We start from the raw sequence: 13,372 nt of genomic DNA, 5'->3' as shown, positions 1-13,372 counted from the left end.
GGAAGTGGTTGATTGGTCTGCTGTGTTCTCACTGGAGGTTATTTAAATAAAACTTAAAAGTTTAAAAAAAAAAAAAACAAAACAAAAAAAAAAGAAAAAAGAAAAACAAAATGGAAATTGTGTACTTGAAGGCAACACATAAATGAAACCAAGAAGGAAAATTTTAACTATGGCTGTGAATTCGAGACAATAAAATGTTGAAAAGGGATCCTGGGGGTGGGGTGAACATCACTTTCCCACCCTCTCCAACAAATCAGTAAGTGCTGTGAAAGATGTCTCATATTTTTCACAGTATCTCAAGTGGCCATTCTCATTCTGAATGAGAAAGTGTGTTGAGCATGGCCCGTGAGGTGAAATTTTATCTGGTCACAGATGCAAATCCTGCATCCTCTTTGAAGTTTATTTTTCATTATTTGAAATTATGTGTGTGCATGTGTGGTGGAGGGCAGAGTGGCATGGGAAGGCAGGTGTCCTCACAGGAAGGTCAGATCGCCCCGGAGCTGGAATTACAGGAGGTTAGTAGTGGGTGGTGGGAATGGAGCTCCAGTCCTCTGACAGAGCAGTACATGCTCCTAACCAGTGAGCCACCTCTGTAGCTCCTCTTACTTAATCTCGACCACAGGTTTTTTCCCAGGCGCCTATCTTGGGGCAGGAAGACACGGATGCGGCGGTGCTGTCATTGTACCACAATTCGTAACGGCGATTGCGAAAAAGCATTAGCGCGTAAAACTGAAGCATTGCGATGTCGTCATGCACCATTGTGATGGCATCACTGAAGACGTTTCAAAAAATAGAGCGTTGGGTTGGCACAGATGGGAACAAGATTTTTCTCAGAGTGGAGCATCGTGTTAGCACCGTGGAGAATTTTGATGTCACATCGGACCATTGTGGTATCACTGGACCAACAGGATGACACAAAGACACATTGTTTGCAGGGTGGAATGCAGACTGGCATATGACGATGTGGCGTTTTGATGTCACAATGCAGCATTTTGGTGTCACAGCGGAGCTGTGTATCGTCTTGGCACGGTGCAGCGCTGTAACCTATTAGGGGAACTGTGACCTCACAAAGCTGCAGCACCGTGGGCTACTGCGATACCACAGTGCTGCACTGTAACGCACAGGAAAACACTGCGTGTCACAGTGGAACCTTGTCATGTGACCGTCTATCTGTGGACACTAAAATACGTTGCCATGTAAAAACGTAGCATTGTGATGCCACAGGGAAGAGGCATTATCCCAACAGACCACTGTGATGCCATTATTGAGCAAATGATGGGAGAAAGATTGCATGTGAAGTCCATGCTGTAACCGCCCCATGCCACCTCACTGTCCCCCGTTTGGAGAGAACATCTTACATCCGTCCCCCACCCCGGAGGCCTGGGACTTATCTTCAGCATGATGCACAGTGCGCTGTTTCCAAGCAGCTCACGGGCCCGTTACAGCCCTTCTCTCCTCTCACCTCTATGTGGCTCTTCTCAAAATTCTCAGAAGACTTTTCCTAGGGTTAGCTTGGGGTTAGCTCACCTGGCTAGAAAGCATGTATGTGGCGTAGCAGGGTTTGCAGCGTGTGAAGAATGTATCACTCGCTCTGTACCCTCTCCAGGCCGAGTCTCCCAATTTGATGTCTGCATTGCTAGAATGGCAGCGAATATGTACTCCCTCAGCCACTTTTGCCTTGCCTGATGCTTAAGGAAGTAAGAGCTTAATTTGGTACAGTAGTCATAGTAAGAGTCTGCTCGCTAGTCTACGGAGAATTTCTTGTCTTAAATCTATCGAGGATAGAGTCCTCTGTGCTACCGTTTCCTTTTTAGCTGATAGCATATGAAGATGTTCCATTATTGACCAGTCCTCTGCTCAGAGCCTTGCGGTTTATTTTGAATGTTTTCTTTGTATAGGCTTATGGAGATATAGACACCTCAACATGCATAGGTGTAGTTCATTTTATAGGGTAAGTTCATTGTAATGGAATTAATGCTCACAGAAAATAAATGTATTCATTTGTGTCTTGCTTACAGGAAGAACTTTCTCATGTCAATGTTAAAGCAAAATTTCCCCGTTTTCTCTTATAGAATTTTTCTTTGTTTTGTAAGGTTTATAAATTGGAATCAGCAAGTTGCCTGTCTTTGTAAATTCTTTCACAAGAGCACAGCTAAACATATTTGTGCATATACTTAAAGACAGCTTTTTTTACTGCAATGACAGAGCTTTTACATTTGCCACTGGATGATAATGGGTTTTATTCTAATAAGTAACAAGGAAAAAGTAGATATTTTAGCTTACTGTCATTTTCCTCACCATGTCCTGTGACTGAAAAATGTGAAAACAGCAGTTTCTCTGAATCTAACCACTCATGTGGAGCTTCAGAAGAACAGCTATAAGCCTTGTCTGTCGGAAGACACGGACCACTAACACAAGGTTTTTAGCAAACATCCTCTGTATGGACTCAACATTGCTATGCCATTGTTTTCTGTTGTATAAATTAATTTTTCTTCAGCTATGTGCTAAGGGCACACATACAAGTAATCCTCTGTGAACATAGGCAGGACCCACTAAGGACACAGAGTGGGTCCTTCCTGTCTCCAATCCTGTCCACCCTCACTGGAGCTGCCATTACCCTCAGCAGAGAGGGCATGTGGCAGGGTGGTTTCCAGGATGCTTTATAGCTTGTTTGTTTAGGTGAGGAAGGAGCTGCGTCTGCTTAAATGACAGAAAACCATTCCGTGGATGGCCCTTCTTTCTCTTACTGGTGGATTTCCAGTAAGTATTGGAAGTATTGTCCACATGGTTCTGGCTTTAGAATCCTGAAAGATACACAAGTAAAGAGGTTGTGGCATCTTCCCCCATGGCTACAGAGTGTCACTAATGCCAGGTGTGTGTGGTCAGGGGTGTCCCTGCACGGAAGACCCGAGAGACCATCGCATGAAGACTCTGGAAGTAAAGATTCTCAGATGTCAAATAGGACAGGACGTTGGCGTGTCTGCCAAGGAGAGCTGCAGACAGGGAGCAGAACCAGCTCAAGAGGGTGTTGTAGACAGGAAAGCCCAAAATGCAGAGCTGTCTAAGCCTTCTGGCCTCAGGCATGGAGCCGCAGGGGTTGGAGTTCGTTCTGGTCTTTCTTAGACCCGGTGTTTCCTCAGCGTGCCCTGGTCCCCTGTTAACATACTTCTTTTTTCTCAATTGAAATTTTCTAAGCATTTTTATTACAAACATTTCAAACATACATAAAATAGAAAGAGTAGTACAAGGAAAGCATGTAGGTATCACTGCACTTTGTCATCTATGCCAATTTTCTTTCTAAATCTATATTCATTTCCCCCTTGATTATTTTTTTAATTTTTAAAAAATTTTTATTAATTACACTTTATTCACTTTGTATCCCCCTGGGGACCCCACCATCCTCCCCTCCCAGTCCTACCCTCCCTCCTCCTTCTCTATGCATGCCTCTCCCCAAGTCCACTGATAGGGGAGGTCTTCCTCTGCTTTCTTCTGATCCTAGTCTATCAGGTCTCATCAGGAGTGGCTGCATTGTCTTCCTCTGTGGCCTGGTAAGGCTGCTCCCCCCTCAGGGGGAGGTGATCAAAGAGGTTGGCGTACTTTTTAAAAGCCCTTTTATTTTTTAATATTTAACATTTTAAAATATCTCTCCGTGTTCAACCCCAGTCCCTTCCAAAATCCCAACACCAGATAGGGGAGAGAAAAGGGTAGTGGGAGAGGGACATAGTTCTCTTAGCTGCTTCTTGCTGGTTAAACTTGTCAGGTTCCTTGGAGCCAGTTCAATCTTCATTTCAGGAGATCTCCAACTTCTTGTCTCATTGGGTCAACAGCAACCAGGAGCCGCAGGGGGAAGCAGCAGCAAGCTTCTTCTTTCTGGAGCTCTCCAACACTGTCTCTGCTCTGGCATTTATTCTCTCCAGAGTCCTCAGATTTAAACTATCTGTAGCTGTCAAAGAGCCCCTCAGAGCCTGCATGAGGCAAATAGTTTGCTGCTGTGGACGGTCTGAATCAGTCCCACATCCCACACCTGGTATTAAAACAAAAACTTCTTTATATCTTCAACATGTATTTATTAATAATTTAATTAATACATGTTTTAATTGTTGATCTTAGGGCCTAGGCTGTTGGTGTTCTGTTCAGGAAATTGTCTCCTGTGTCAATGAGTTCAAGGCTCTTCCCTACTCTTTCTTCTAGTAGATTTAATGTGTCTGGTTTTATGTTGCTGTCTTTGATCCGCTTGGACTTTAGTCTTGTGCAGAATGATAGCTATGGCTCTCTTTGCATTTTTCTGCATGTAGACACCCAGTTAGACTAGCACCATTTGCTGAAGATGCTATCTTTTTTCCATTATTTGGTTTTGGCTTCTTTGTCGAAAATCAAGTATCCATAAGTGTGTGCTTTAATTTCTGGGTCTTCAATTCAACTCCATTGACCCACCAGTCTATTTCCGTGTACCATGAAGTTTGTATTATTGTTGCTCTACAAAAGCTCTTGAGATCAGAGATAGAGATACCTCTGAAAGATCTTTTGTTGTACAGAATTGTTTTAGCTGCTCTGGTTTTCTGTTTTTCCACATGAAATTGAGAATTGTTCTTTCAAGGTCTGTAAAGAATTGTGTTGGTATTTAGATGGGAATTGCATTGAATCTGTAGATTGCTTTTGGCAGGACGGCCATTTTCACTGTGTTAATATGAGTGGAATAGTAGCATAGTTGCCATAAAGGGATGACCTGGGAAATAGTTGTTTTTACTCTGCTGCTTCCCTTCACTCAGTAACAGCTGCAAGAATAGAGGCTATGACTCTGCAAACACTTTATAGCTACGCATGGATTTCTATGAAAAAGTCATTTCTCCTCGATAAGACCAGACTCCAGATGTTCTTATCCATATCCTATGAAGACAGTGGTAACAACCTATGTCAAAAACATCCTATGATCAGAGACTCGAAGACTGGGGCACCCTCATGTTAGATGAGGGACAAGTCTGCGTCTGAATCTTTATTGGCTTTTATCTCAGTTGGATCCCTAAGAATCCAGATTTCTAAAGGCCATGCTAATTCTGTTCCCCGATGAGCTAATGAAGTTTCTCTTTAACATTTCCTCTAATTGGTAGTGTGGACACACACATGACCATTTGGAGGGGGAAGGTTAAAATTATGGAGTGTCCACTACCTGCTAGGTATTTACAAGTTATTCTATTCATTCCCTAAATTGCAACCGTTGTGCAAGGTTAGTATTCTGAGTTGATTTCTCAGGGTATGAACTAAGGGGGAAACTCTGTCTTGTCCTCAGTCATCACTTGGACTGAATAAATAAAGCTTTGATGTAACTCTAAGGCATCTCTCATTTCCTCTGTCTCATGTTTCTGGGGTAGAAGTTGTGTCCAGGCTTCAATCCTCTTCAATACAGCCTTGGTGTGTGTGTGTGTGTGTGTGTTTGTGTGTGTGTGTGTGTGTGTGTGTGTGTGTGTGTGTGTGTGTAAAGATAACCGAGGAGCCTGAGCTTCAGGACTGCTGGACATAAGCCCTTCAGCATCCATGAATTAGGAAAATGAGACTGAGATTTCTCATAAACGCACGATTCTCAAAAGGATGTTTGTTTGTCAGAGACGTAAGAAATGATAGAAGGATGGTTTAAGAACAAACACCAACAAAGCCAAAACCTGCAGGCACTTTCTGTGCCTCGGTACTAGATAAGAAAGAATTAAACTCCTATGTTGTACAACAGGCAGGTTTAAGAGTTAGATTTATATTCTATCATCCAGGAGCTACTGATCCAGGAAATTAATCTAAAATGCTTGGTGATTCCTTTGATGCACTTAGCAAGTGTAACTACAAACTCTCTAACAAAGTTACGCAGATTTCCCATGGAAAGAGAAACACGCACACACACACACATACACACACATAAATAAGTAAAAGAAGATGCCAGATATTTTGCAGTGTCAAAGACTAAGTTTTTGTTTCTGGAATTTTTTTCTTTTTAAAAATTTTTTATTATTTTCATTTATTACAGTTTATTCAATTTGTATCCCAGCTGTGTAATGTTCCCTTGTCTCCTCCCAATCCCACGCTCCCTCTCTCTTCTCCCGCTATGCCCCTCCTCTAATACACTGAGAAAGGAGTTCCTCCTCCCCTTTTTTTGACCCTAGCCTATCAGGTGTCATCAGGACTGGCTGCATCATCTTCCTCTGTGGCCTGGCAAGGCTGCATCCCCCAGGGGGGTGATCAGAAAGCCTGTCACTAAGTTCATGCCAGAGACAGCCCTTGCTCCCCTTACTAGGAACCCATTTGGAGACTGAGTCTAACTTTTAAGGGAAAGTTAGAGACCAGGAGAGGTACTTGAGTAAAGTAGTCAGGACACAGCATGTCTTAAGCTTTCTATTGATGCGATGGTCACCATGACCAAACAGCAGGAAAGGGTTTACTCAGCTTACATTTCCACATTGCTGTTCATCACCAAAGAAGATCAGGACGGGAACTCAAAACAGGGAAGGGTCCTGGAGGCAGGAGCTGATGCAGAGCCCATGGAAGGGTGCTGCTTACTGGCTTGCTTTCCCTGGCTTACTCATCCTGCTTTCTTATAGAACCTAGGACCACCAGCCCAGAGATGGCAGCACCCCAATGGGCTGGGTCCTCCTCCGTTGATCACTAATTGAGAAAATGTCTTATAGCTGAATTTCATGGAGGCATTTCCTCAGGTGAGGTTCCTTCCTTCCTCTTTGGTGTCAAGTTGACACAAATACATAGCATAAAAAAATATGTGGGAAATTGGAGAGTGTTTGAAAATTTGGAACATATCATGAGAGGTTTATTTAGCAGCATTTCAGGAACTAGAAACAGAGGCGGTAAGACAGGAAGCATGTAAAGAGATGAGACCGAGGATAGACAAAAGATGGGCTAAAATCCCAAAAAATCACACCAAGGCTAAGTAAAATAAAATACTTTATCTGAACACATCCTTGAGAAATTATAGACTACTAAGATAAAATTTGAAAAATAACAGCAAGGAAAAAGACAGGAAGTCACTTGTGATGGAGAGACTCAAGGAAACCCAATTTAAATGACTATAGATTTCGCAAAGTCAGCAATGGAAGCTGGAAGTTTATGGGAAACTAGCTTCAGCCAACTGAGGTGTAGAACATTGTGCCAGCTAAAGTGTCATTCAAGAGTCACAGTGAAATAAAGACATTTCAGAGAAGGCTTAAAAGAGATATTCATCTCAACCCCCTACAAAGCACTACTAGGGGATTAAGTAGAGAGAAGGAAGCTGAATCCAGGGAGAATGGATACACTAGAGAAGAGCAGTGAATTGAGAATGGCAATCATGCAATACATAAATACGTTTTGATTGCATATGTTTTTTGAAATATATGAATTCTGATATCTTACTTGGGAGGACAAACAAAATATCTAGAGAGTCATTGAAGTACTTATATTCAAATATTCTTATTTCGTTCAGAAGATAAAAAACAAAATATTTGAATTAGTAGAAAAAAATAAAAATAAAACTTATTTTATTAATGGAAGATAAAGGGCGGAAGTTAATTAAAACACAGTAAACAGAGTAAAATTAGGTGGTATTAAATTTATCTCTGTAATCATAATAATTATACTCTAGACTTCCTAGTTCAGAGTGCTTTTAATTTACAGTTCTAAAATAGCAATCTTGTATTAAAACAGATACGGCTATAGTTTGTGACGGTTGAACGTAAATGGATGGAATAAATAGGGATACGGTGGTGTTTTAAAAGCCCTGCGTCAGTGTCTGCGCGCTAGCTTTTCGCCAAGCTGTACCTCTGAAGGGGCAATCACGCGAGACGGTGAGATCAGACTCTGACACCAAGGCTTTCATCTCGCCGACTATCCATGCCGCTCTCCCTTAACCAGAGGCACAAGATGACCAGACTGAAAAGGCCTTGAAGGTAAGAAGTGTAGCACAGCCCGGAATAATAGCTTGCGGGATGCCCAGCCCTAAAGGGCATATGCATACTGCGCCTCTCCTCCCCCAGGGATCCTCATTGCAGAAGAGGGAACAGGAACAGGAAGACTGTAGGAGCCAACGGCAGGAAATGACTACAAGAGACTGCCTTCTGGCCACAGCAGGGGGGCTGCACACGCGGACTCACTGCACTTACGGCAGCATGAGCATGCCCCATGCGTGCTCACGCGCCCCCGAGTCCCAGTGTGGAGAAGGGAGGCACGCATGAAGTCCCACCCCTAGCCGAGGAACCACTGGCAAGGACAGCTGCTGGGAGAGGGACAGGCAGTTTTCTTTAAGAGTGTTGCCACCGAGCGAGTGACCACGTTTGAGTGTAAGGCCACATAGCTGTGAAAACGTGGACAAAACCAGATTGGACTTCATGGGTGGAAAAAAGAAGAGGACACGAAGTTGGGTGGGTCGTGATGGAAGTGGATGTTAGAACAGTTACAGGGTTGGGGGTAAGTGTGGGTAATTGCTTTTGAGCAATTTGGTGAAAATCTCAAAATTTTAAAGTGTGACGTAAAGAACATGGCGTGCAGGCCTACCCGCCTGGTTTGTGGTTGAAGCAATCGTGTCTACCTAGAGGGCGTACCTGGCCTAGAGACAACCTGAGAAGGGAGTTGCAACTGAGGGATTGTCCAAATCAGATTGGCCCATGGACACATCTGTGGGTGGGGGAGGGGAAAAGGGAGGGGCTTGTCTTGATTGTTAGTTGATGCAGGGGAGCCCAGCCCACTGTGGGCGGCACCATTCCCTGAGCAGATGTCCTGATCGGCATAAGCAAAGCTAAGTAAGCACGATCCTGAGAGAGTCAGTAAGCAGCACTCCTCTCTGGCTCCAAATTCAGGATTCTGCTTGAGTGCCTGCCCTGACTTCCGTCCATGAAAGACTATAACTCTAAGATGAAATAATCACATTTCTCCCCAGAATTAGAGCATTTCAGTTAGAGCATTTTTCATTGCAGCAACAGAAGGAAACCAGAACACTGACCAGCAGTATTTTCTTGTCTCACTTATCCTCTTGATGCCTCAGTTTCCTCATCTCCCAAACATACCCAGAAATACTTGATCCTTGTGACCTGAGTGAAGATTAAATGTACATACAGGACCACCTGAGCTGGTTCTTAACAGATGTTTCCTTCCTCATACTTTCTCTCTTAACACAAAAAAGAAATTTGCAAAACTTAACAACTTCAGAAAGCAAATAGCTATTTAGATTTTCAAGTTGAAATCCTTTTTTCCTTATAAAGAGTTAATTAGGCATGAAATTAAATATTTATGATTTCACAGAGCCAATGTATTCATAATATTGGAATACGGAAGTGTCTAGTCTAGACATTCAAAACTTTCTTTATGTTTTTACAGCCAGTATTTCTCTGCTGGGAACATTTTGAAATTATAGTTTACAACTATCTAAGGGAAAGAGTGCTCCTCAAGGTCAATTTGGAGAATCACATGTGGTCGAATATTTTCAGGTGTAGATGCTGACTGCTGTGTGAGGGATTTGCGTGAGAGCCTTGATATTCTGAGCATTTCTTCCTTATTTTGAGATCTTTAGGTGCTGCTCATCTTCCCACTGGGAAGGCCAACTCCCTGTTTGCTTGGAACTTGGGAGTGTCCCAGGATGCAGGATTTTGATGCTAAACTTCAGATGGTCTGAGGAAAAACAGAATGGTTGGTCACCCCCATTCATACTCCAGTCCCCTAGAACTGACCTGCCGGTCCCAGCCACAACTGCTGGGGCCATCTGCAGAGTGCCAGTTTCTTGCTGCACTCCTGGGAGGCATACCTGAGATTTGCTGGTCACCAGGGACGCCGCCTGGGAAGCAGCTTCTGAAGTCTACATGGGAAAGAGAAGAGAAAGGTCTCGTCTGTCACTGTTTACCACCTATGCCCTGGGTGGCATACCTTATCATAATAGCAAACATTTCAAAAGCGGGATATGGACCAGTGAGATGGCGTAGCAAGTAAAGGCCAAAGGCACCCAAAGGCACTCGCTGCCAAGCTCATTTACGTGAGCTCAATCCTGGAACTCACATTGTAGAAGAGAACAAACTCCTCCAAGTTGCCCTCTGAATTCCAATATGTGGCTTACACACACACACACACACACACACACACACACACACACACACACCCCTTTAGCTTTAAGTACTTACTCTTCTTTGTTGCCCCAAACAAGGCCCTCATTTCTGGGAGGTCGGTGGTACTAACAGCAACAAGAGGGGTTCGGATACCATTCTCTCCTTCCCATGGCATCCTCTCATCCCACTTCATCCGCTCAGACAGTAGGAGCTCATCCAGAGATGAATGGCCAACCTCATCTTCCCAAGCTGTGAGCTCAGAGTTCTGCCTATGACTTTCCCAGGCACCTGCAAAGCTCATTTCTAGAAACTAGTGTATGATCACTATTACACTTAATGATCATGGCATTCTGCATATTAAAGATTAACATGAACAGCTGCCAGCCACCAAATCCAATCTGCATGATGCTCCCCACTCCTCACATCCACAGCCTCTTGCTTTATGCTTCTACTTCAACAACTGCTATGGTCTGGCCTAAGCATGGTCATGACACTTAAGCGCCCTTCATAAACTGATGGGAATCTGAGTGCAGGGGACCATTCCCTTACATGTGAATCACTCCTAGAACCTGTGAAACTACTGCCCACAGAGAATATTCAATGGCTGTCTCCAAAATCCATAACATCCTCGGGACTCGAGAAACGCAGAGTTCAGAGAGTCCCATTTTAACCTGGTCGATATTCCGCTCCGGCGGTGAGAAGACTCCATGGTCTATGTTCTCCTGGCGTTGTTCACTCTTGCATTAAATTACATAGACCAGCTCATTTAGCAGGTAGTTCTGGTTTGAGAAGACTTGGCAGTGATAGAAAGGATTTGTGTATTAGAATAAATAAAAATCCAATTATCCCAGGCAACCTTTAATTGAAAAATCATTTGAGTGATGCTCTCCTCTCACAGAGAGCCTTTGTGGGCTGTTCAGCCAAGCCTGGCATGTGTTCTGGCCTCACTGTGAACATTCCCAGGCTTCATGGTTGATTCCCAGGCTGCAGTAGCCCTCACTGAGCATGTACTGTGTCAGGGAATAAGATGAGTACCTGAACACACAGAGTCCTGTACCCCAAATGCACAGCATTTCAGCTTTACAGCACGAGAATGAGCTTAACCTAATAGCTATTACCCAACGCAATGAAAGATGAGCCAGGATGACACATAGGATTAATTATAAGTTATTCCACTTTAATTTTTAAAAGAAAAGGTTTCTCTGTGATGGCTCACTGTGCTAATTGCTCTAATAAGCAGGAGAAAAGGCATAATTTTAGTTGTGACAATATCATAATCCTTTTGCCCAGAACCGTGATAAAGGAATATACCCCTGAAATGCCTCACTCAAAGCATCATTTTCTTTTCTGATAATGGAAAGGGTATTTCTTAGTCGTGATGGCATTGTAGATAACTCAGAGGTCTCCTTGGAGGATCAGGGAATTCTTTCTATTGTGTACATGGGAATGAGAAACTATACATGCTTAATGTTTGTGCATCAGAACAAAAGAGGAGGCATAATTAGCTGCCATCACAGCTGCTTCTCTGACATCAGTGGCCCATACAGAAGTTATGCATGGCTGCAGCTTGGAGCAGGTACATCAATATCTTTATTTCATTGATGGAACACTGGCCCCAAACTAGGGCTGATTTCCTTTTTGTCTTTTTGTGTTTCTTTGTCCTGATCTAAGGCAGAGAGATAGAAGCTGGCAGACAGGAAGGCCTCTAAAACATTGCAAAAGAAATGGAGAGTCCCCGCCTTCCTGCATTAGGCAGTGGGACTAATCTTCCATTCATCCTCCGAATAAAATCAATTCTTGTTTACTAAGGATTGATCGCCCAAAACATCAAAGCACCATCTCCATCTCTACCCATCCCACTTCTATCGCTTTCTTCTAACTTACCCAGGGGATTTTTTTCCCCTCAGTCTCATGAGTTAGAACTCAGAAGTCCTGTGATTCTGAAAGTCAGAGGCTTTGTCAAGCCATCAGACCTGGATGGCAGAGGTTGGGGGTAGGGGTGGGAGTTGGTCTCTTTCTAATAAGATGTGGTGAAGCAGTTGTGAGACCAAGGGTTGGGTACCAGAGAAGTGTAGGCTATTTGATGTTTAGGTTTAGTGAGACAAGAAGTTAAAATGAAGTTTCTGGATTATCTTTCAATGGCTCATGCATATTTTTCCTATTTTATTTACCTTGTGTAAGCAAGAGTCTTTATATAGTGACAAATTCCCAGCATATCTGTGTTGCCAGATGTCTCTGAGTCAACTTTCTTTACGAAATACTAACTCCGGTAAACAAAATCTCCTAATGTAGTAAGTACCGGACACTCATGTTATATGATGGTAAATCGTGACTTAGTTGACTTTTTAAAGATAAAAACAAAAAAACAAAAACAAAAAACTTTCCTGTATATCAGTACTTAAAGGAACAAAGAAAATGAGTGGGAATGTTTCAGAAATTACAGAATAATTTTCATCAAGGGGACTTGTACATAGCACCACTGGCTTCACTGACTGAGGAAGTGGGGAAATTGCTTATGTACAGAAAATACTTGGTACTAGAATATTCCCAAAGTCATAACAGACAGACATGTGTCAAATATTCCAGTCAGTGAAGGACCAACGAGGCAGTGATCCCATAGGGACACTGGCTAATTTAATCTTTATAAGTGCTTCCTAAGATATTGGCAAAAATCACCTAAAGACCTTTGTTTTTTTTGTTTTTGTTTGTTTGTTTGGTTTGGTTTGTTTTTTTTTGTGGTTTTCTTTTTTTTTTTCTTTTGTCTTTGTCATTAAACATTTTTATTAGCTATTTGAAGGATTTTAAAGATTCACATATGATTTAAAGGGTAGAACAAAACAGTACTGTGTGATGAGGCTCATTTTCTTTGGTTCAGATTACATTTAAGAATTTAAGAATAGCTGTTGTCAGGGCTTGGCTCTCTCCAATGGGGTGGGCCTCAGGTTGGGCCAGGGATTGGTTGGACATTCCCTCCATCTCTGCTCTATCTATGTCCCTGCACATCTTGTAGGCAGGGTAAATTTTGGGTGGAAGTTTTTGTGGGTGGGATGGTGTTCCACCTCCCTCCTGTCTAGTTAGAGGGTGGCCTCTTTAGTCTCTATGACCCCCAGTGCTAGGATTCTCAGCTAGAGTCACCCCCATATCCTCCCTGGAGCCTACCCTGTTATAGGTCTCCAGCTTGTCTCAGAAATGCCCCCACCCACAGTTTCTCTTCTCTCTGCAGTCCGTCTGTCCTGCCCCCACTCTATCCACATCTGCTCCCCACCCCCCATTTTCCTCCGTACTCCCTCTCCTATCCTGCTATGCTTGCA

The sequence above is a fragment of the Psammomys obesus genome, unplaced genomic scaffold (assembly GCF_907164565.1).
Source record: "Psammomys obesus unplaced genomic scaffold, mPsaObe1.curated_primary_1811, whole genome shotgun sequence".
Taxonomy (NCBI): domain Eukaryota; kingdom Metazoa; phylum Chordata; class Mammalia; order Rodentia; family Muridae; genus Psammomys; species Psammomys obesus.
This window is presented reverse-complemented; position numbering follows the sequence as displayed.